The sequence below is a fragment of the Sinohyriopsis cumingii genome, chromosome 15, assembly GCF_028554795.1.
Source record: "Sinohyriopsis cumingii isolate HCF-2022 chromosome 15, ASM2855479v2, whole genome shotgun sequence".
Classification (NCBI taxonomy): Eukaryota; Metazoa; Mollusca; class Bivalvia; order Unionida; family Unionidae; genus Sinohyriopsis; species Sinohyriopsis cumingii.
The window spans coordinates 79677119-79701216 of NC_142975.1; the positions used below are offsets into that span (position 1 = coordinate 79677119).

Here is a 24098-nt window from a genome sequence, read left to right on the forward strand (position 1 = left end):
AATGCAGTTGAAGAAATAGTAAAGAAAGGCAAATGCAGATGCAGTTAAGGAAGAGGAAATAAAGAGGCCCACGGAAATTTAGTTGCTGAACGAGGAAAGGGAGATAAAGAAAGAGAAGAAAGACAAATGCAAATTAAAAATAAGAGATCGACATACAGGGAGAAAGAGAAAAGAAAGATAGTGAAATGAAATTTAGATTCAACTTAGATTAAATGAGTGAAGACATAAAAGGAGAAATGTACGCCTTTACACACAAGTACTTTGATGCTTTTAGAAATGCTTTGCTTGTAGCCCTTTTAAAGAAAAAGAAGGTGAACAATATTTCCCTCATTCTGAAAATAATGCAGAAAAATTTGAAATGACCAAGATAGCATTTGACTCTATTATTACAAAGTGTACTTACTGGCAATGCTCTTGGAATCATTCTACACTTCACTGTTAGTACAACAAAGTGCAGATTACGATCTAGTTAAGGATTCTATCATGAAGGGTTATGAGTTTGGTATCAGAGATACAGGTGTAGAAACTGTAGAAAAGAAATTGTACATACCCACTTCGAAGCGTCTGATTGTTGGTGCGCACCCAGGAAGGTTGGTAAAGACTACGATAACCTCAGACAACTTATATTAGTTGAAGAGTTTAAGAATAGCTTCCATAGCGACCATCAAACCTAAATTAATGAGCAAAATGTCGGAAAATTAGAAATTTCTTCTCATACAGCTGACGATGATTCCTTGAATCACAGAGTTTCATTTGTCAGTAAGTCTTCTTTTTGTTAGATTACTGATGAAAAAAACCCACCCCAGTGTCATACGATAACTTTCAAATCTCAATGTGGCACAACCTTTAGTAATCAAATTTCTGATAAGATTGATCAAAATCCTTATCTCTTCCTACTTGCACATATTGTACAAAGAAAGGGCACGCTATTTCTGACTACTTCATAATGAAAATTAAGCAACGTAATAAAGGCAGAGATATCCCAAATGCTCTTATTCTTGGACGTCAAGGCCACGGTCGTGTATTGAAGCCACATTTTGGTGGGTCAAACAAATTCTAGTCTGAGTTTGTTATGGGTAATTATAAACCATTCATGTCGACCAGTTTCATATCAGTTATTTACGATTCTGTCAAGGTTTTTACGATTATAATTGTATGGGATACATCAGCGTCCCCAAGTCTTGTATTATCAGGTACTTTGCCTTTTATTTGAGAAGTCTTCTTCCAGTGAAAGTGTTCTTATTCAGGTAGAAGACTACAGATTATTTAATGTTCCTCTCCAGTGCGTCAGACTTAGTGCCATGATTAGTGACAGTTGGAACAGTGACGTTGTTAGCCATCGATGGTATTAGTTTATTACTAGGCAACGATTTATCTGGAGATAATGTTGGTAATTCACTTGTAATTGAAGTCTTGTTTGGATCAGAAAGTCCATCCTCTTGAAAATAAAATCCATGATTTATGCCATGCATGTGCAGTTGCTAGAGCTATAGAAACAAGAGCTATTGAGAATGATCATAATCAGGAAGGTATTCCTATAGTCAGGCTTTTGATGAGGTCATCATTAATATTCACCATTCAAAAGTTATTGATCGCATGGATCTTGTCTTTACTTCTTTCTCTGTTTGTTCTAACCTGGACGAAAAAAGACAATCAGTCGTTGTCGAACAGGAACAAAATCATGAGGTGTCCTGTTTGTTTCAGAGGGCTATTAGCGAAACTGAAGCTATGTAAGTACCTGTTTCGTTAAAATTGGGGTGCTTATGAAAAACTGGAGACTACCCGATGTACCTGCTGGTAACGAGTGGTCGGTGAACTATCAAACTGTAGTTTCAAAGTAGTAGAGACAAGGAATTCTTACTCCAGGCCATATAACTCATTTGTCTGGTCATTTAGGAGTCTATAAGACTGATCAAAAGATCTTGACACATTTGTATCTTCTGAAAATGTAATGTGATCTTTGTAAATACTGTAGACCCTGTCACGCTTGTCAAATGGTAGGGACAAAAAAATTAGAAGATACCTCAATCTCATCTGCAACCTATTCCTGCATTTTAGCAGAATAATGGTAGACTGTTTCGTTCACTTAACAAAGACCAAGTCAGGCAATCGATACCTGTTGACATTGATGTGTGCTTCAGGAAGATTTCCAAAGGCAATCCCTTTTGAGGAATACTAAAACTGAAGCCATTGTATAAGCTTTGATTGAGCTTTCTGTGCAATTTGGCCTTCCCAAATCTGTGAAGACTGAACAAGGGTCAAATGTTATATCTGAAATTTACTAGGAAGTTATGCATGAATTAGGAATCAAAGAATTTAAATATTCTTCCTATGAGCCTGACAGACAGGGGCCTTTAGAAATATTTTATCCAAAGTTGAAAAACATCTTTCCGTCGTATTGCTTTGATATCCGAAAAGATTGGACGACGGTGTTCATTCGCTCGTGTTTGCTGTTAGAGAATAAGTTCAAGAATCATTATTTTCTATTCCTTTTGAACTGGACTTTGGTCATACTGTTCAATAACCATTTAAATTATTGAAAGAGAAACTTCTTTCAACCGAAGATTTAGATATTAATCTTCTTGACTATGGTTCTGATTTCAGAATAATTTGGCATAAGCTTGTGAAGTAGCAAGAAATAATCTTCATCAGTCTCAGTCAAAAATGATATCAAGGTATGAATAAAATACGAAGGAAAGGGGGTTTCAGCCTGATCGTACAGTTCTGGCTTTCTTGCTCATACCTCAAAATCCTCTTAGGTTAAACACCGTTATATCGTGGAAAAAATGTAATTGACTTAAATTATGTAATTAATACTCATGGGATATAAATAAGTTAAAGGAGTATATTCGTATAGATAGCCGTGTTCATCATGCAGTTAATTTACTTGTCCCTGCCCCGTACTGTACGGACTTAAGTGATTGAAAGAAATCTGACTGTAATGACTTTGTTGTAGCTAATCCTCGCAACTCAGAAACATTGAATAATCTTGACCTGAAACATTCATATAGACACTCTTAACAAACGAATGAACTAAAATAGCTATTAATTGAATATAAGCATATGATTCTAGATGTTCCGACAAGAACAAATTAAATCTACTTTGATGTTCAATTTATTCATTATATACTTGTGAAAAAGCATCTGTACAGGAATTATCTCAAACAGTAACATCTGAAAACAGAATTCAGTATTTGCTAGAGAATGATATCAGAGAACGAAGTTACGGTAACTTGAGTTCACCATGCTATTTTAGTGTCGAAACCAGATGATAGTTTCCGCATGTGCACACACTACAGAAAAATAAATAGTCACTAAAACAGATGCATGTGCAGTGTCTAAAATTATGACTAAATTGACAAAATTTGAAATGCCAAATTTGTCAGCAAGTTTGACATTTTGAAAAGATTCTGGCAAATTCCACTGACGAAAAAGGGCAAAAGAAATTTCGGCATTTGTAGCTCCAGATGGACTTTATCAATATAAAAGGATGACGTTTGAGATGAACGGTTTCTTTATTTTCTAAAGATCAATAAACGTGATTACACCCAGTCTAGATAGTTGTGGCGCTTATTTTGCTGACATGGAAAGCTCACTTGTAAAAAAATCGGATGCAAAGTTGACAACTAATCCAAGTAAAAATGAGTTTTTTCCGTATGTGTATTACATTTTAGGACATATTGTGGCACACGGTCAAACTAAACTTATAGATGCTATGGTCAGAGCTATCTCTGAATTACCCGTGCATATCAGTATAAAGCAACCGATGCGAGTTTTGGATATCGCGGGTATTATCGGAGATTGTGCTCCAAGTTCTCCATAATTACTGAACTCAGACAAGTTTATTGAATAAGAAATCCAAGTTTCATTTCTCTGAAATATGAAGGCTTTACATAAGAGTGCGCAAGCTCTTTCAGAACCAAATTTCAAATATCTGTTGGTTCAATTAAGGTTGGGTTAAACATCCGGTGTGTTATTTTCCTTAAAAAAATAAACATCCACCAGAGATGTTATCCCACAAATGAGAAGGAGTGCTTGGCTTTGATATTGACTTTGCATCACTTTGATGTAGGTCGTAGTTCAGCGCATTCTCCGATTATTTCATTTCACAACTCCCATACTTTCATTAGCAAGATGAAAAACGAAAATCAGAGATTATCAAGGTCGAGTTTGATGTTGAATAAATACAGTATCGACATTAGGCACATCAATGGAAAATATAACTTAACTGAAGAGGCCCTTTCACGCGTACAGAAGTAGTATATTGCCTAAGGCATATTTTGTTCCATTCGTCAGACATAATCTGATGTAACTTTAATTATATGTATATTTGACTTGTATGTAAAAGAAAATTTTATTGTTTACATCTTGCTTTTCCTTTATGAGGGTAGCTGCAATGTATATTTAATTAGTATTGTTTATTAGTTTTTTCATGTTATATGATACGTTTATCTGAATTGTTTAATTGACCTTTGTCTAAAATCAAGTTAATGTATACCCAATTAGTGACATTTATTTTGTAAATACATTAGACATGGATAATATTTCTTTTTGAGTATAGATACAATATTCAGATATTTTTAATGAAGGTAAACATCTTTACTTGTATTTGAGCTTAGTACATTTGTTATTCACATGGAAATTCTTGATCTTGTTGACAACGTAGAATGTTTTAGAAAGGAAACTGACCTTGGCACTATTATTGTGTCAGCTCTCATATTACTGTTATTTACTTCTAACTTGGTCATTCTTCTCTTAACTTGCAAAGTGGAATCAGTCTTATTGTTTTGTTCAAATTTTAATTTGGGTGGATTTATTTGTAAAACAATTATTCACTGAAATTATAAAGTACTATTTAATTCTTCTTAAGCCTTCAATATTGGAATTTATTTGGAACACCACCGGAATTCCTCTGGAACTCTGTACATTTGGAATTGTGATGGAAAGTTTTTGACTTTTAATGGTAGGGTAATAATTTGTTTGCTGAATTTTGCAATACTTGTTGGTTTTCGTTCTTTACTATTACTTAGTTTAAAACCACAATGAAATAACACGATGTATTGGCCAGGAGTGTTGATTTTTAGATGTGGGCAATGGTCATTAAGACTATGTTGGCCAGCAGTTGTTGGTGATAGTCAGTAGGTGTAAGTACTGGTCAGTCACACTGTATACTGGTTAGTAAGTTTGCTTAGGATATGGGTGTGTTAGTAAGACTGAACGTTGATCTAAAGGTGTGTGTGAATGTTATTAGTCATTAGATGACTTGTGCTGGTTAGTCTGTGTGTGTGTTTGTCTGTTTGTATCAGTTTTTTGACATTAACGTCTTGTTTGTCGCCATAGTTCCACATTAATGTTAATCCCATAGACATTTTTAAGATTAACTTTCCACTTTCTGCCATTGAGTCAGTTTTGTACCCACCCACCATCTCCAAATATAAATCCACAGGAGACTTTAATTTAAATTTTTAACATTAACTTATCCCACAGTGCTATTTTCACCCAAAACCAAAACATGCAATGTGACATGGGAAATGTGATGTTAATTAACACGACGTCCTACCTTGTTGCCAAGTTAATGCTAAATTCTCTTGGAGCGTATATAAAAAGAGTTCAAAATGACCAGTCGTCAAGCTGTCTTTACTTGACTATGCTAGTTTGACTGGATATTATTTTCTCCTATGTGAGGCAAATGTTGTGGAATATTTTACGGAAGCACCAATTGGCCTTACGCCAGAAGGTAGATCGCTCCACCTACCGAACACGTCACTTGACAACGTATTAACTTCCGACAAACAGTCTGTGAAAATGGCCGGCGTGATAACATTAAAATATATAACAGACGACATTGGTGAGCAATATTTGTTATATGAAACAACATTGAGACAGATACAGAAAGCAAGAGCATTTATCCATCGCTTGCACTTCTCTAAGTTAAGTCGGGGAACTCGTCCCCATGTATTTGGAGAAGTCGCCCCAGAGTGGTTGGAGAAGGCGCCCCAATTGGCTGGAGAAGTCATCCCAAAACATGTCACCCAAAGAACCTTTTTACAATTCATCGTTTTTAAGTCATCTTTTACGTGATTCATATTTATATATATATATATATATATATATATATATATATATATATATATATATATACACGCGATCACATAAGAAATATTAACTAAATGAAAGCAATATCATAGTAATATTTATAAGGACGAAATTAAGTCTGTATATCATCTAATGAATGACGAAAGTATAGTAATTAAAAAGAATGGTAAGTCAAACATTATTATTATTGTGAATCAGATGATCATGTTAAAGAATTTGAACGTTAATTAGAAATTAAATAAAAAAAGTTCAACATGCATTAATGAGATCGCTAAAAATAATGATTCCGTATATGAGGAATTTGATACTTTCCCTCTTAACATACGTACACCTCGGTTCTACATATTACCCAAAAACTCATAAAAATCCTGACCATAATTTACCTTTATATTTTCCATCACGACCCATTATATCAGGTTCTAATTCATATACTGAAAACCTATCCAAATTTATTGATAGTGTTTTACAACCTTTAATGAAATCACTTCCTTCATACATTAAAGATACAACTACTTTCATTAAAAAGTCGAAGTCTATTCCACATCTATCTGATAATTTCAATCCTGGTATTATTAGATATAACATCACTGTATACCAACGTTCCGCATGCAGATGGTATTGAAGCGTGCAAATATTTTCTTGATAACAATCCTAATAATAGCACAGTATCAAGCGAAGATATTTGTAAAAATAATAAAAACTATCTTGGAAAATAATTATTTTCAATTTAATAATACGAATTACATACAGATAATGGGTATTAATATGGCTCATATATACCCTTCCCTTTCATGGGTGAATTAGAAAAGGATTTTATTCAAAACTAAAAGTTTAATCGATCTCTTTGGTTCAGATTTTTCGATGACATTTATATCTGGAAGCATTCAACTGAAGAACTGAAAAAAATGAGTGATCGCCTAAATCATTTTCACCCGACGATTAAATTTACTTATACTGCATCTAGTATGCATGTTTCATTTTTAGATGTAAATATAATAAAAAATATTGATGACACTGTCTCTACAAATATTATTAAAATGCATCTAATGATTTAAAGAGCAGAGCAAAAGGGACAGATAACAATTAATTTTTGTTAAGTACAGAAGCGGAGTTGATCAAATGGAATAGTTGAAAAATTGCAAACTTTATAAATTTGATAAGTTATTAAGTTGAAGAAAAACAACAATAAATAAAGCCTTAACCATGTGGGTATATCTCTGAATTAATATATATGTTCCTTGGGGCGACTTCGCCAGGCAAAGTGGGGCGACTTCTCCGAACCGTTGCAAAATTTGTAAATATATACAATAGCCGGGTCGATATCGACAAAAGCAGATTATTGGAAGAAAATGGCGAACGTAAACAGTGCCTGGAGGTGTGTATAATAGCGCTCGCTGATTGGTCAATCGAGCAGAATGATTGACAACTGGCGATATGTCAATCCCCGCACCGCTACCAGTGGTATCCAATTACTCCTTAACAACGCACCGGCCCATACATATGGCGCCTTTGCTGATTACTTGAAAGAGTACAGCATCTAAACTTTGCCCTATTCATCATATATCCCTAATTTAGCTCCAACTGATATTTGGCTGAATCACATTATCAACAGATCGCTAAGTGGAACACGATATCAAACCCATGTGCGTTAGGAAGTGCAGTTTTCCATTGCAACATTATACCAAAATGTGAAAACAAAAAGGCCTTTAATAACTAGATAATCAGGTTGCGAAAGTGTGTGCATGTGCAAGGGGGTGCTTTCAGGGGATGTACTGATGTTCTGTTCAAAGATGATGAACTTTGTTGAACGGCGAAATATTATTCCGATTTTTTTTAGCTATTGCTCTATCATCCTCACCATGGGCGGCGCACATAAGGGCGGCGGGGGGGGGGGACACTTGTCTCACTCCGGATTTCACTTTTTAAACATCTTTTGGCCTGCATTCATAAATTTTAATGGCTGACCACTACACAGGCCCCCCCCCCCCCCCCGGAAAAAAATCTACGGGCGCCCTTGATTATTACTGAAATTAACTTAATTGTGTGGTAATATATTTCAGCACATAATTGGCATATTAGTTGAGTGCTTCCACAATAGTAATACTATACAGACATTTTCAATATCACCCTCTTTCAAGTTACAGTTCTCATCTTTTATTATATATATATATATATATATATATATATATATATATATATATATATATATATATATATATATATTTCTGTTTTGAGCAAGTCTTTTGTAGTTTTGCACCATTGATGAGGTCCAACGTGTACTTTTTTTTTTACTGTGCAATCATTATTTTTTTCATTTGTTTCTTTGCACTGCTAAACATCAACCGAAACGTGAGTTCAATTTTACTAGGATCCCTTAGCTTTAATAGACTCTGGTAAAATAGTTACGTTGATTTTCGAAACACAAGATAGGATTCCTCTTATAGCATGGATCCACTAGATATATATATATATATATATATATATATATATATATATATATATATATATATATATAGCATAGATCCACTATATATTCATCAAACTCCCCAGTTGATTAACCTCCATTGGTCTCGGATAATACATGTAATTTGTAATATTTTGTCCAGTAAAATATATTTTTTATATTGTTTAAATTTACACGTTCATAAAAATTTGTTTTCTTATATTCCGCAAGGTTTAGTATTCGCAGAGTACAAAATTTATTCCATATTTTTCCGATATTTTTTGTTTTCTTTCATATAATTTTATTTTCATTTATTCATTATTTGTCTTAAAAGTTTTTACGAATATTATTGTTTGTATTTATATTTTTATTTTAAATAAGGGCATTAATTGAATCTTTAGAAATATAATTACCATATCTGGGAAGTTTCTGTCAGTTTCTGAATTGGAACTGGTGTCAAATAAAAAGGGCTGTCGGCATCCATCATTTCCAATGGCCTTCGTTTCAGATATTGCATGTAAAGATTAACTGGGTCTCGCTCCGGTGTTGTTCCAGTAGAAAAAATGCGAGGTATTGTTGATCTGTAGTCATCCTTCCCAGTACCGTCAAATGTTTTGCTATCCCTCTCAGCATATTGAAGATATTTTGTACCGGATGAATCGGTGAAAACTGATATATCTCCAAACTTTAATCTAGTGTGCTCGTCTCGGCCTCTAAATCCAAACATTTTTCCAAAAAAGTAGAATACTGAAAATTGCAATGCAGCTGGCGCGAGAGAGCCCAGTTCACCGGCTGAAAATAAAGCTTCTTCGTCATTTTGGCTTATCGGCTCTGATGCTCTTGCTTTCCTTCCAAAACCAGCTTTTTTCAGTTGCATTTTTTTTTAGAATTTAGTGCTTCGGTTGATTTCTGGAATTGACGGTCTCTAAGAGAAACGGGATACCCTTTAGCCTTAAGATGTCGTTCTATGCTGTTTCTTATGGAATCTAAAGAGCATGGCTCATACTCAGAACCATTGACTTTGCGAGTCGTTATAAACATTTCGGCTAAATGCATGTTTAAATGATCCGGAATGATCTTTTCAATGCACCATGTCTCACGTTTGTTATCATACAGCCATTGGTGTACATTTCTGATATCACGCTCAGTCGCCTGCTTTGTTGAAAGTTTCTTTTGTGATTCTATGAATTCATCCACATTTTCAGTTTTGACATTTCTACTCTCAAATGGCTCAAACAACTGGTTTACTTCATCCGCGGACAAATTAAATGAATCAAAAGTGTTGGTGTCTGCGTCCATTGTTTGTTTACAGTAGAAAGTAGTTCCTTTATTCACGTGAATGCTATATGTGTATTGTCGCGCGCATTCAGTATCGGGGAATACTGAACGATTCCGACAATGTAAAGTTAACGGGGGAAAAAATGAGCATATAATAATAGTAAATATTGCATGCGGCTTGCAATACCATCATGCCTAAATAGAACTGATTGATTTTGAAAAGCACCGGAACTTAGGAATTCTTTGGGAATGCTTGACTAATATTTACATTTAAACTGTTGCCAGACTGTTTAATAATAACGATATGAATTCCGAGGTTGTATTCATCTGAAAAATTAACCTGTACTTGAAAGGAATGATATACTTTGACAGTGTAAATTAGAAACAAACGAATTTAAGCATTAAGAAAAGAATGCTGACTTTAAATAGAATTTATGTTTTGGTTTTGTCTGGAACTAAGGAAGCAAGTACAATTAGCGGCTTGTCTTTTTTTAATTCTTATAATTTACCTCTGAAGCAATGCCAAGCTGTATATTCTAATACCCAAATTACACTCATTAAGCAGGCACCAAAAGATAGGGACTTAAAAGTTCCTATAACGTAAAAAAAATTCTAAAAATAAATAATAAAAAATAAAATAGGATTATCAATGCGAAAAATTATGAAATTTAAAAGAAATATCACTCCGCATGTAAAGTACGAAACAGTACAGAGTAACCTATTTTGCTAGTTTTGCTTTTCTAGTTTTCATGTCATCATGCATGTGCATCTGAAAAATAGCTAATATTTCACCATATTATAGTACCGGAGAGGGTGAGGATGCGTGGCTTGTAAAAAACGATGCTAACAATATATTCAGTTCATCTGAAGAACATATTTTCAACTTAAATTTTTAATTATTCATCCAAAATTAAATCATACAAAATTAACCTGTGACCACTCAACAGTTATTAAGTACTTGTAAAAGATGAACAGCTATAAGGTGAAGTTGTTTCCATTTGCAGCCAACACAGTGGAGAAAATTCTGGCATGCTTCTATTCTACTTTCATGTGCTGTGAATGAAATTTCTTTATATGTGCCAATAGAAAACGAATGCTCTGTCTAAAACAGAAATAAACTGAACGTTTTCCAGAGTACGCTAACTTGATCAAATTTTACAATAAGGAAAATGAATTTCCCAGAGTAGACAATTCATTACCTCTGAAATCATAATAAATTAATTAAAAAATGAAAACAAAAATCAAGTAAAAACTTCAAAAGTTACCTTCAAAATCCGGAAAGTGAAATGGCAAAGCAGGAGTGAGTATATCTAATTCGAATTAAGGCGAAGATTTATATCACAATCCCCAAATTAGACATATTTATCATCAACGCCTACAACCTCAATAACCATCCACACCGAATACAGTTCTGCTAGGATCGGTAGTACTACCTTTACTATAAACAACTTAAGATAGCATTCGTGTGTGTTTAAACTTGATGAGAACTAATAAACACCAGAATCTGGTTGTGCTGTGTATGTACTAGGTTTTAAATTCTATCAGAAAAAATACTATCAGAGCCATCTTTCTGTACTGATGTCTTGTAATTAATAAATTGTATATTATCCAAAAATAGTTTTTTTTTTCTTGAATTTCAGTTTTTTTCGGATAACATTTACGTTTTATGCATTGTAAAATATGATTAATAAAAATATTAATTATGCGAAAATCCCAAGAGGTGTGTGAAATTGTTTCTGTATGCACCATACAAAAAAGAGAAGAGGTCATTTGAGATATTTCTAACTCTCTTAGTACATTCGTAGACAAAATGATATGCAATAATTTCAGCGGGAATCATTTCAGTTTAGGAAATGTGGATATGGTAACAAGAAAAATTTCAGCCAGTCGCCATTGTTTTCAGTTACTATTTAATATATTCTTCTCTATCCTATTTTATTTCTCATACATATATGCACAGCTAACGATGAGAAGGCTGTGGCAGATTTGAGTCTTAAGTGATACTAAGTTTATTTTATATAACTTTATAGCTGCATGTATGCCTTGAAAACTATAAAATTAATTCTAATAAAAAATCTCTTATCAAATCTCACCAAGAAACCATCCTAATTAATAAAATCATGAACAAACTAAATGCCTTTCTGAAAGCGTGTTTTGTAGCACCCTTTATCCCACCTATTGTAATTCAAAGATTACACCATATTTGTGTTTCTAAATAATGTACAGCTGTGACAATTTTAAATGACATGGTTAGCGTTGAAGATGAACCAAACAGATCTAGCAATAATGGATCCTTTTTCACTGAATTAAGAAATCCTATTCCAAATTAAAGAAATTATGTCTTTGATATTGAAAATTGTTACGAAGGTTTACATTTCGTCAGACAACGTTCTTCAAATTCTTGCATGTGATGTTCCGTCCAAATACTCAGAAAGAACATAGGTTGTGTTATCTATGTTAATTCTCCAGATATTGGCATATTTTTCTTCTCATAGACGTGTCCAGTTGTTCAATACATATATATATATATATATATATATATATATATATATATATATATATATATATATATATATATATATATATATAATATATATATATATATATATATTGTAGTCTAACTTTGATTTTTTTAAAATTCCTCTAACATAGTCCCTGTCTTTTAATAATGAAGTCGTTCTTTTTAATTTACATTAGTTAAACAAGATAACGATCAGACCTATATTCTGATTCAACATTTGCATTTTCAATAATTGAAAATACATTTTCTGAAGCCAGAAAGAAAACCCCGGACTTCCTCCAGGTATGCCCATCGATCACTCTATAAGTATGATCCACACATCTACAATATTATATTGTGTAAATATACCTAAGACAACTTCTCATGCTCTAGGAATATTGAAATAATTTAACGCACGTATATATATATATATATATATATATATATATATATATATATATATATATATATATATATCCATCACATCAATGACATTTCCCAATTATAACATATTTATGTTTTGAAAAGCAATATATTTTTTTTGTATCTGAAGGTCTGCAGATGCCTATTTTGGGAAGATGTGCCTAAGGTAGAAGCACGGTACCGCTCTGAGACCGGAGGCGTACACATTGAGATTTGTCAAACTGAGCAACGTTAATCTCAAATAGAAACAAGAGGTTCTGGCGAGAAAGTTGTCAGCACCTACTTAATTCGCTCACAATTCGAATTTGAAATTGATCATAAGCATTATGTCCCACTAAACAGCAAGATTCAACCCTTTTAGACTATGATTGATGAGGTTCATCTTTTCTGTAGTTTATATTACCTTCAAAAGTCTAGTAACTGCTAGTAACTATCCAGAGCACCTTGAAGTTATCATTCTGAGAGTGATAAAGAATTTCAGGCCGAGACAAATTGGTTTTGTAGCGAGTAATTTGCTTGCATCTGATACTCGGCTTGAACAAGTCAAGTCTGAATAACAAAAAACATTGCAACAAGATATACAATTATGTGAACAGAAATGACCAGATAAATCAGCCATTGACATAAACTTAGAATCGTACTTGTCAGATAGAGATGATGTACAGTGCAAAAAAAAAAGTCTCTTAATAAAATTACATGCTTAACTGTACTAGAATCAAATAAAACGAACATACTGTGTAGAACTAACGATTGGTGACAAGGTACCGGTAAATGGAAAGTACGCGCTAAAAAGCCATTTTGGTGGAAATGATTAAGCACTCATCTGTAACTTAATAAATTCTTGCCGAAATTGCAACAAAAAAAATTCAAAAGATCACGTCAGCACTAAACAGGCAAAATAAATTTTTCACACGCTCTGGGTGATTATCAAAACGAGATAAGACTAGCCTTCTGGACAAGAAACTGAAAACAGCTTATTTTGAAATGCAGAAACAGCATGTGATGAATAATAGCCTATTAGGCATTTTAATCAGGCTACCTAAAATATACATTTACAGGCTCGTGCATGGTGCACATCGACACGTTCTCTACCAGTGATCTATCAATGTGTGCTCGTGCATATATATAGAGAGAGATAGAAAAACACACACACACACACTTATCTAAAGGGCCTCAAACGGCATTATTTTAAACACCGTAGAAGGTGGACATTTAAAATTTAAATAGCTCTAAGCCCCCAGTCAGCAATGCCGACGGTCTAGGTGTATAAAACACTTAAGGTGAAAAGTATTACCTATTTAACAAGTTATCAACGTATTCAACTATTTCATCGACAATTTCTCTACCGAATATTGTTCTACAAATACAAACAATGACCTATTCACAGTTCTCATTTACTATCCTCATATGAAATTGCAGTCTTAAGAAAGAGTGGTCCCCTTCGGTTTTGATTCTGTTACTCATCTGTCCGCCTCTCGTTTCTCTCTTTTAGTACTTCCGATATTCTCAACTCCGTTTTCTCCTAGCTCTTCCGGACCTCTTCCACGCTTTTTTCCGGCACTACGGCTTTACCAAACTGCTTACGTCACAATAGACCTCCCACGTGTTCTCAACGTGTCTTCTTTTCTCCGATCCTCGGGTGTCGCCTCTCACTCCCATCCGGAAAGCTTCCTGTGGAATTAGACGGGACGTATAATCTGGTGTCCTGCTCTAATCTCAGGAGAATTAACTATACTCTCGCAAACATTTAATTAGAATAATGGCGAATAAATTATTAGGTCAATTAACGCACTCACTCCTAAATACATTCTTGGTTTTACAATAATTGTGCTATAACAATAATCATATTATCAACGACTTCCGATACATGCAAACATGTGCCTAATTGTTAACTTCTCGATGCAGTAAACTATCATCCTCTACAAGAATCATACGCATTTCGTACCCTACCAATTTTAGAACGACACATAAAATATACAAATACCTAATTATATGTGCACAAGTCCAGCAATGGCTAACTCTGTATAATTCACTATATATATATATATATATATATATATATATATATATATATATATATATATATATATATATATATATATTCACTTGAAGGGGACCACCCCTAATCAATGCTCCGATTTACAATCCGGGCTTTGTAAGGGTGTTGACTGTATCAATGGCAATGCTGATATATCAATCTTCAAAGGCCGATCCGAGCCTTGTATAACTTTCTTTGGTAATTGTTTTAGTTTTATTTCCATTGAATATTAACATACCTCCAGGCGAATCGCTAAGCACGAAACAAAATTTTAGAACCAATTTTAAAGATTCAGAGGGCTGTCCAGGTTGAATTTTAATTTGTTAACTAGTAATCAAGCACACAAAAACCTTTAAGTGAACCCCTGACGCTTTAAAACGTGCACCCTTATTAGGACTCGGGAGGAGGCCCAGGCGATTTTACTTGGGGTAAATTTTACTAGTTTAAAATTACCTATTCAATGATATTTCATCTTCCAATCGGTCGTAGACACCGGCTCTCAATTTACAATAATTTATTTCAACGCCCACAATATGTCAGTCGAGCATTCCTGGAATCGACACTTGAAGTTTCCACATGATTGTCTTATTTAAAACGCTATTTAAAGAGCTATTTTCCGACATGTTGATACTGTTGTACAGTAATATTTGCATACAGTATACAATCGATTACAGTACAAGTTACTTAACGTCGTGCTATTTATGACAGCAGTGCTGTTACAGCGAATCGCAGAGAACGTATCAGTACATTAACACTTATGAACAGACAGACATGCATACAGATAAAAATTAATAGTATACACGCATTTTTATCCAGAACTAAAATACCGAATTGTAGAAGGAAAGATTTGATACATGAACTGTAAGAAAATATAGGATACACGAGTATATGCATTCATTCTCTCTCTTTATCACTCTATTCCTTATCTCAAACAAACCACTATTCATTTTTTCCAATATTCTACAACAACAACATCATAACTAAAATAACATCAATATTTTATTAAAATATTTTAAATATTTGGCTCTCTCTTTGGGGGCTACTCCTGGGCTAGAATCTGAATGTACAAGAATATGATTGCCAATCGGTGCAAGGCTGATCCCAGCATTACAGTGTTTTCTGGGCCAGTGGCGACATTAGGGCTGCTGTCACCCAGTGCAATAACTCATGGTGTCATCCCCATGGACCTCCTTCCTGCACAAAAATTCAAAACTTTTATAGACAGTCATGCGCGGTAACTCATGGTGTCATCCCAATGGATCTCCTTTTTGCAAAAAGTTCCAAAGTTTTATAGTCTGTCATTTTGGTGTCACCCCCTCTGATACTGCCACCCGCACCCCCGCACCCCTAGTGACGTCACTGTTCTGATCCCAGCTTTAGGTACGCATTGCCCTAGGCCAATCTCAGCATAATAGTGTATTCTGGTGGGCTGATCCTATCTTCATGTAAATCTATTTTAGGCTGATCTCAGCATTATAGTGTATTCTGGGCTGTTCCCAGCTCAAGCATAATTGGTGCTTGGCTGATCCCAACATTAATGTGTATTCTGGGCTGATCCCAGCTTCCATATACTGTACTAGGCTGATTCCAGCTTAAATAGACTATCGGCCACGTGGATTCCAGCATTCAAGTGTATTCTGGGTGATTCCAGCTTGAGTAGACTATGTGCTAGACTGATCACAGCATACTAGTGTATTCTGGGCTGATACCATGTCAACTAAATCTATGCAAGGCTGATCCCCGCATCAGAGATTATCCTGTGTTGAATCCAGATTAGTGTGATAGAGCTTGGCTGATCCCAGCCTGACAAAGGTATTCTTTTGTTCCTATTAAAAACTGTAAAAGAAATGTATTAAACGGACATGACCTTTACGTTCTTAGTATAGCATATGAGTAACCGATTGGAGGAAAATGTCTAACTCTATTTGATATTAAAATATATTAAATGAGAGCTCCCAATAGGATGCCAGTTTGAATGTGACAATCCATTTGGAAGGAATTTTGTCCAAAGCACCTGACATTAAATGTATGTACACATCTGTTCCTGAACAGAATGAAGTCCGCTCACTCAAATGCTGCTCCATATAGGATAATTGACACACCACAAGTTCTGATAGAGTGAAATGTTGACGCCAGCAATCAAATTCAACAAACACTTGAAGTCAATCATGTACACTGATCTAGGATTGTTGAACACAAATAGACACCACCAGTCCTGCCCACGTTGTGTCAAAATGGCCCACAATATCCAGACATATGTGTAGCCCATGCCACAGAACGAAAGTGGAAGAAACTTACGGGGGTCATCTTGCTTATGGCAAGATAGAGACGTGGGTGTAAACGTTGAACTGTTGAAGCCTAGAATTGGCAGGTTTGTACAATCAAGAAAGCTAAAAACGAGAATGCAAGTGTTTAGGAAAGTTAGATCAGATGTATATGTTAGTTTAAAGTTTTTGCTTGCAATTGGTTTATTGTTAGTGGTGAGTGGTTAGGTAGAGCGAAACCCTAAACTGGGGCCCAGTAGAGGAGCGGTGACGAGACAAACATGGCCATCGTAATCTGATTATGTAGCCATCAGGGTCGATAACCCTACATCCGCATAGAAGTCGACTTTGGCAATGGATATTAACTAAGGCCTGAAAGGTATCCTAACAGAAATGAAAACCATGTACAACAATTACGCTGAACTCATGCGTGAACGTAATGATCTTTTCCATGATCTAATGCAGGAGAATGATGAATCTGAGAGAAAAAATTAAATTGGGTAAACAGATGGACATAGCTGAGGCACCATCTATAAAAATTAATCTAATTTTCATGGGTTATCTGGCACAGCGAACAAAGGATTGGATGAATGTGAGAAGAAAATCAAAACTTCCTTACAGGACACCTTTGATATAGACGACGCGCGAGTTATTCCAATCGATAGGGCACATAGGCTGTGGTCCACATACCAAGGCTCTTAGGGCTATTCACTGATTATAGCCATGTATGAGGACAGAGACCGTATTCTACAAACGGTAAGAAAAGTAATCAACAAACACAACGGACACCGTGTGACAGAAGATTACATCCAGCGTACAGGAGACGAGAGGAGGATTCTGTGAGTTAATTACAAAATAAAAGAAAAGGGATGACTTTGCGACAATCGAATATAGTAAACTGAATCTCAGAGGGCAAGTTTACATGTATCACTGGGAGAAAGAGGAGGTTTGTTCGGTTGGCACGGCGCGAACATTAGAGCAGAGAAACTAACCAACATATGAGTAGGGTGAATCAACACGACTGATAATCATGTAGTAAATGTAACCAGAGAGTAATAGGATTAGGGAGCAGGTCAAGGCCACAATATTATAAATAATGACAATAATCTACGCAGAATATGCATTTCTGTCTTGTGCTGTACTATCGAAGTACTTAACAAACTACAAATATTGCTCTGAATTTCCTTCTTATTGTATGCATTTCGACATAATAGTTTGTGCCAGACAGGTTGTGATGGACGATGAGTTTCAAATTTTCTGAGGGATACACAGATTGAGCTTCGTGCGCATAAAGAAAAAATCTCGGTAGGAACTCAGGGAGCGTAAAGGTATTTGCTAAGACGCATCTAGAAGAAGGTGTAGTATCAAGAATATGCAGTGATATGCCAGATTGCGTAGTTTTCATATTTATACATTTTCACCGGAGGTACCCAGTTTATGACGATGCTAAAGCAAATTGAATCAATTTATTTACTGAGAGATAAGAAAGAATAAATCAATACATCAAGAAGTTGCCTTGGTCCTTGCTGGTGATTTTACAGTTCGTATTCGAGATTTTCTTGATTTTGTAGCTGATGATACATTATAACATTGTAATGCAGATGACATGTATCATGGCGATAATGTCTCTCAGCCACGTAATACAAAAGGCTATGAAACACACAAGACGTTTGGTTTTGGCTTTTGTAAAAATGAGCACAAGTTTTAAATGTCATGAACTTAAATGAAGACTTTTCTGCGATAAGGATGGGAATGCAACATACATTGCAAATAATGGCTTTAGCTTAGTGGATTATGTTGTAGTCTCTACAGAGTTGTTTCCCTTTATATTACACTTCAGTATTGATGAGAGACGAATCCTTCCAACTTCCGATATATTGGAATCTATATATATTAAAAGAAGCATGGATTTTAAAGTGTTGGTATAAAGGAATTTTGACATACCAGTACTATTGGTATACGAGAATGTGATTCGCCCATGACGCATTAATACGCATACATAAATAAGTATTAATTTTCTCTGTCAGAGTCTTTGCTAATTTTTATTTGTGAGAAAACTAACTTGCAAATTCATCACTTTTAAAATTGTCGACTATTTATTAAATTACTTTTATAATATTTGTATTTTGGAGAAAATTGATTTTTCAATCTGGCTAAATTATGTATTAATTTAGAAATGTAAGTATATTTTAGCCTCGATTTTAAATTCTTTCTGGATATTTTTTCAGTCACTGTTTCACTCCCTTCCAGTTTTGGAATTTAGTGCTATTTTTAGTTATGCCTAATTTGTTTTACATTGTTTCCGGATTATTTTCAGTCTCCGCTAAAATTCGGTACAGTTTCGGAATTTAATTTGATTCTATTTGTCATTTAAAATATTTTTATTTTAAAAAAGTCCGGATATATGCCAGTTTTCAGGCTCCATTTAATTCCGGTATATTTTTATAATTTTAGTGCTATTTTTGGTCACGGTGATTTGAACGTTAACTTTCCGAATTCCTCTCAGTCTCTGCTCGAGTCTGGAGCATTTTCGTAATTTCAGTAATAATGTTAATCATAAATCAATTTAATCCCATGTTCCAGGATTTTTCTAATCTCTGTTAAGTTCCGAGACAATTTTGCAATTTGAGCATCACACTTATTCACATCCGTCTTAGTGTTAATATGAGCTTCCTTCCTTGATTATATTTATTGATAACATCATAACAATTCATACAAATTTAAAAAGCAAAAACTAACATAACCAGTGGTCTAGCTAATGCTGTATATACAAGTCTCCGATGCATGCATATAGCCACTAAGCAGCAGATACGTAATGTGTGTGCCATCTGAGGTCAGCCACTTCTAATCATGTTACCATTTACCCTGATATTAAACATATTGACCCATTTAACAAAGGATTTACCGTTTGACTTAATAGAGGCCACTACAGTTTAGCCTATCGACCATTTTCACTTAATATACCCAAGAGTACGCCTAATTTTAAGCTTTGGGGGCAATATTCGACCCCTAAGTGTTCCATATATAATATAATAAACTATTCTAAATATTTTCATGGCACGAATAAGCAAATCCAGTTACAGAATTAACCAATGCAAACTGAATGCAATAAATGACTTTAAAACATTATAATGAAAGACTCGCATACTTATTCGTGTTAGTGCAGTAATGTTTATACCAGCGTGTATGTATGAGATATTATCTGGCTTTAAACAGTGCAAGAGATTGAGTTTTGGTCAGAGATATATCTAGAAACGATAATAAACAAATTTACAACATAATGACATAATATCATAATTTGATCATTGTCTTTTTGTATGATTAATATATCTCTTGTTTATATAATTTGTATTTTAGGTCGTGCTCTAGACCGTTAAACGTCTCTTTCTAGATGTCAAACCTATCTGCTCTATCTGGATAACGTCAGCAAGATTCAAATAACAAAGCTCTTAGGGCGATTCACTGAGTATAGCCTTGTATGAAGATCGAGACCGTATTCTACAAACAGTGCGAAAAGCAATCAACAAACAAAGCGGAAACCGTCTAACAGAAGATTACACCCAGCGTACAGGAGACTAGCGGAACTTTATCTGAGTTTATTACGAAAGAAAAGAAAATGGGTGACTTTCGACATTCAAATATAGTTAATTGATTCACGGAGGACAAGTTTACATGTACGAGTTGTTCGGTTGGTACATCGCGAACATCATAGCGGAGAAGCTAACCAACACTATGCATACGGTGAATCAACACGACTGACGAGGTATTCGTAGAGCAAAAGTAACCAGTGATGAAGAAGGTTAAGGAGCAGGTAATGGCCACAATAACGTAAATAATGACAAGAATTTATGCAAAATACGCATTTCTTTCTTGTGCCGTACTATTTATTGTAGGACTTTTTAAAAAAAATCTTACTCTGAATTTGCTTCCTATTGTATTTATTTCGACATAATAATTTTTGTGAGACTGGTTATGACGGACGAAGAGTTAACGATTTTTTAGGGATATAAAGCTTTTAGCTTCGTGCGTATAAAAACAAATCGCGGTTTGCTTTTGCAAAAAATAAGCAAAATTTTTAATAGTCATGTACTTAATTCAAGACTTTTCTGCGATAAGGATCGGAATGCATCATACATTGCAAACAATGGCTTCAGCATAGTGGATGATGTTATAGTCTTTACAGAGCTGTTTCCCTTTTATCACACATTGGTGAGACGAATCCTTCCAAAGTCCGATATATTGGAGCTTGAAAATTGCTGATAAATTAAATATTTTTTAGTAATAAAGATCATATTTCAAGATATACAAGGCTTTTCAAATGTTAGTCTAAAGCAATTTGATGTAACAGTACTATAAGTATATCAAATTGTGATCCGCCCATGGCGCATCAATATGCATATATAAATATTGTTTCAACATTAGGTTATATTTCCACATTAGGCTTTCGCTTCAATGGTCTCTAAATCTGTGATGAAATTCCATTGATTAATCATTAACGTTGTAATAAAATGACGATAAAAATAATCCCAGTCTTCTAAATGAATCCAACATGGTGCAGAATTTCATCGAAATCCTCACTCATCCATAAGGGAGATAATACGGGGATGTAGAGAGAGTGAAAAATAGAAAGCTGAACTTGCAGTAAGTAATCTACAAGAATCAGGGACTTTATGAAGGTTAGGTGTTGTTGTTGTGCAGCTTAACGCCATTTTTTAGCACACGATAGGCTATATATGGCGGCCAGTATTAATGGTGGAAGAAGAACCCGGGTAAAGCCTGGAAAGAACCACCGACCCACGAGAAGCTACCGGTAAAGCTTGGGTGTAAACGTTCCATTACATTGTAATACAGTTGCTCACAGTACCAATGATACAAAGTTGCAATAACCTGTTAAGATTTGTACGAGACAGTGATATGAAAGGAGGAATACACAGTGTAATCTATTAATTGCATCGTTTATTTTAATTTTATTCCTCGTGTTTTATAAAACCTATTAATAGGGTCTAAAATATATGATTTTAATATTAAAATGTCCGAAGGCCGCTCTACTCACGTTGAACCTTTCTCTGTCATTGTGTGGGTTGATAAAGCATCAGACTAATCGACCCATAAATAAACATAGGTATGTGTATTGAATAAATGTCTTTATGGTAAGTCTCTAACCCTACCACCAGATCTCTCTCTCTCTCACTCTCTCTCTCTCTCTCTCTCTCTCTCTCTGGATCTTCATACAAAGATACCAACGAAAATCCGTTAAAATTCGAGCATGGTGACTTTCATCGATGTCATGCTACAATGTATATGGACTTAAGAATAAAGAAAAATGGAGTCACACGCACAGGGCTCGTATCGTTGCTTACAATTGACATGTCATACATGTACTATATAACAACTACAAGGGAGGATACTTCCTTACTTTCTCGCGCGACCTATTTACGAATTAACGTTGAGCTTGATAAATTAGGTACCGGTATTTAGCTCAGGCATTCGACCGTGTATCCCTATCCAAAGTTTGACTTAATATCATGCTTTTAAGGAATGCCAAATCATTGTTTTTCACGCTACAGCTCGACATGGCCCTGATCGCGCCCGCTTAATATGCAAGTAAAACGCGCTGAATGCTATACTGCACTCTGATTGGCCAAACGAAAATGACGTACGCGCCTGTTTATAAGTTATTCCGGGAAATTTAAATTGCTCGATTGTCCCGAAGAAGCAGAAGAAAGAAAACAAAGACGGAATCACACAGTGTTTTATGGTAAGAATGATCAAAATGTAAGAACATCTTTGTTTAAAATTATTAAACATTAAATATCATAACTGTTTGCAAATATATATTCATATTGACATGGTTTAAACGACTGAATGTACAAGTTTTATGCTCATTATATTATTTTACACACTGTTGCTAGTCCTCATCAAAAGTGATATATGATTTTTGTGATAAATATCTGTCAATAATAAAAAATGTAAATAAAAGAAATTTCACCATTTCTGAAAAACATTTGCACTTGCCGAAAGCACCCTTTTAGACTCGAAATTTAAAGCATATATTGTTGCATGTATCATTGTATATGAAAATTCATCATGAGAATACCCTTCCTTTCCTCTAAATACAGTTACATGCATCAGTTTAGTCCTAACAATTTCAATTACAAATTATTTGAATGTTTACAGCATTTGATAGCAGAATGCAACACAAATATCAATACATGTTGCAACAGATAATGCAGTGTGGGGCTTCAGTATATCATTAACTAATTATATTGGAACATTTACAACATGTATTTTACAGATTTCTAAGATTGTAATTATTTGGTACCAAATTTAGGGTGGTTGATCTGTTTGAGAAATTTAGCATTTCCTATAGGCATTCCAACTTGACTGGGGCAGAGTTAGAAGTGCATTCCTACTAAATGCATGTCCAAAATCTTAGGATTTTAAGCATATATTTACATTGGTTATAAATTGATCCCTTAGTACATTAGATCGCCAAAGTTTAAAAGTCATTGAGGCATTTCACGAGGGTCTTGGGTGCATATACACAACTCAATCTCTATTTTGCAGAAAGTATATTATTGTTTTTTTTTAATTTGTTTTAAAGATTACATAGGGGGAGAAGATATTGTCGCAGCCCATGTACCATTCTGTCAATCGATCATTATATTAATAATGTACTGAATCTCCTCTAACGCTGCTGAATATAATGACATGACACTTTGGAATATGATTGATGTTCATCAGAAATGTTCGTAAAAGATTTTGAATTTGATGTTATCTCCTCTGTGGAGAAAATTGGGTAAGACACTTTTTTCAGTATCTTCAAATTTGTATACATCAAAATCGAGAGCCATTATATGACCTATATAATGGATTTTAAGATAAATTCATTGGACCATGAACAATGTGTAAATACATTTTTCTCCTACGTCAGAACGTTGCAAGTTCTAATTATTTCCATATGGTAATATACTGAATGCATGTAGGTCATAAATATAAGACTTATGATCCAAACACTATAGACAGATACATATTTCCATAGCATGAATTTACTCC

The 24098-nt window shown here is 34.5% G+C and overlaps 1 long non-coding RNA gene across 3 annotated transcripts in view; it reads right to left on the minus strand.

Annotated features, from left to right (window-relative positions):
- Window positions 1-11210, minus strand: part of LOC149782146 (uncharacterized) — a 52595-nt gene extending 41385 nt beyond the window's left edge. For all 3 annotated transcript variants that reach the window (XR_016414255.1, XR_016414254.1, XR_016414256.1), the window contains exon 1: window positions 11083-11210. This is a non-coding gene — a long non-coding RNA (uncharacterized LOC149782146). The remainder of the gene's footprint in view (window positions 1-11082) is intronic.
- Between the last annotated feature and the right edge of the window lie 12888 nt (window positions 11211-24098).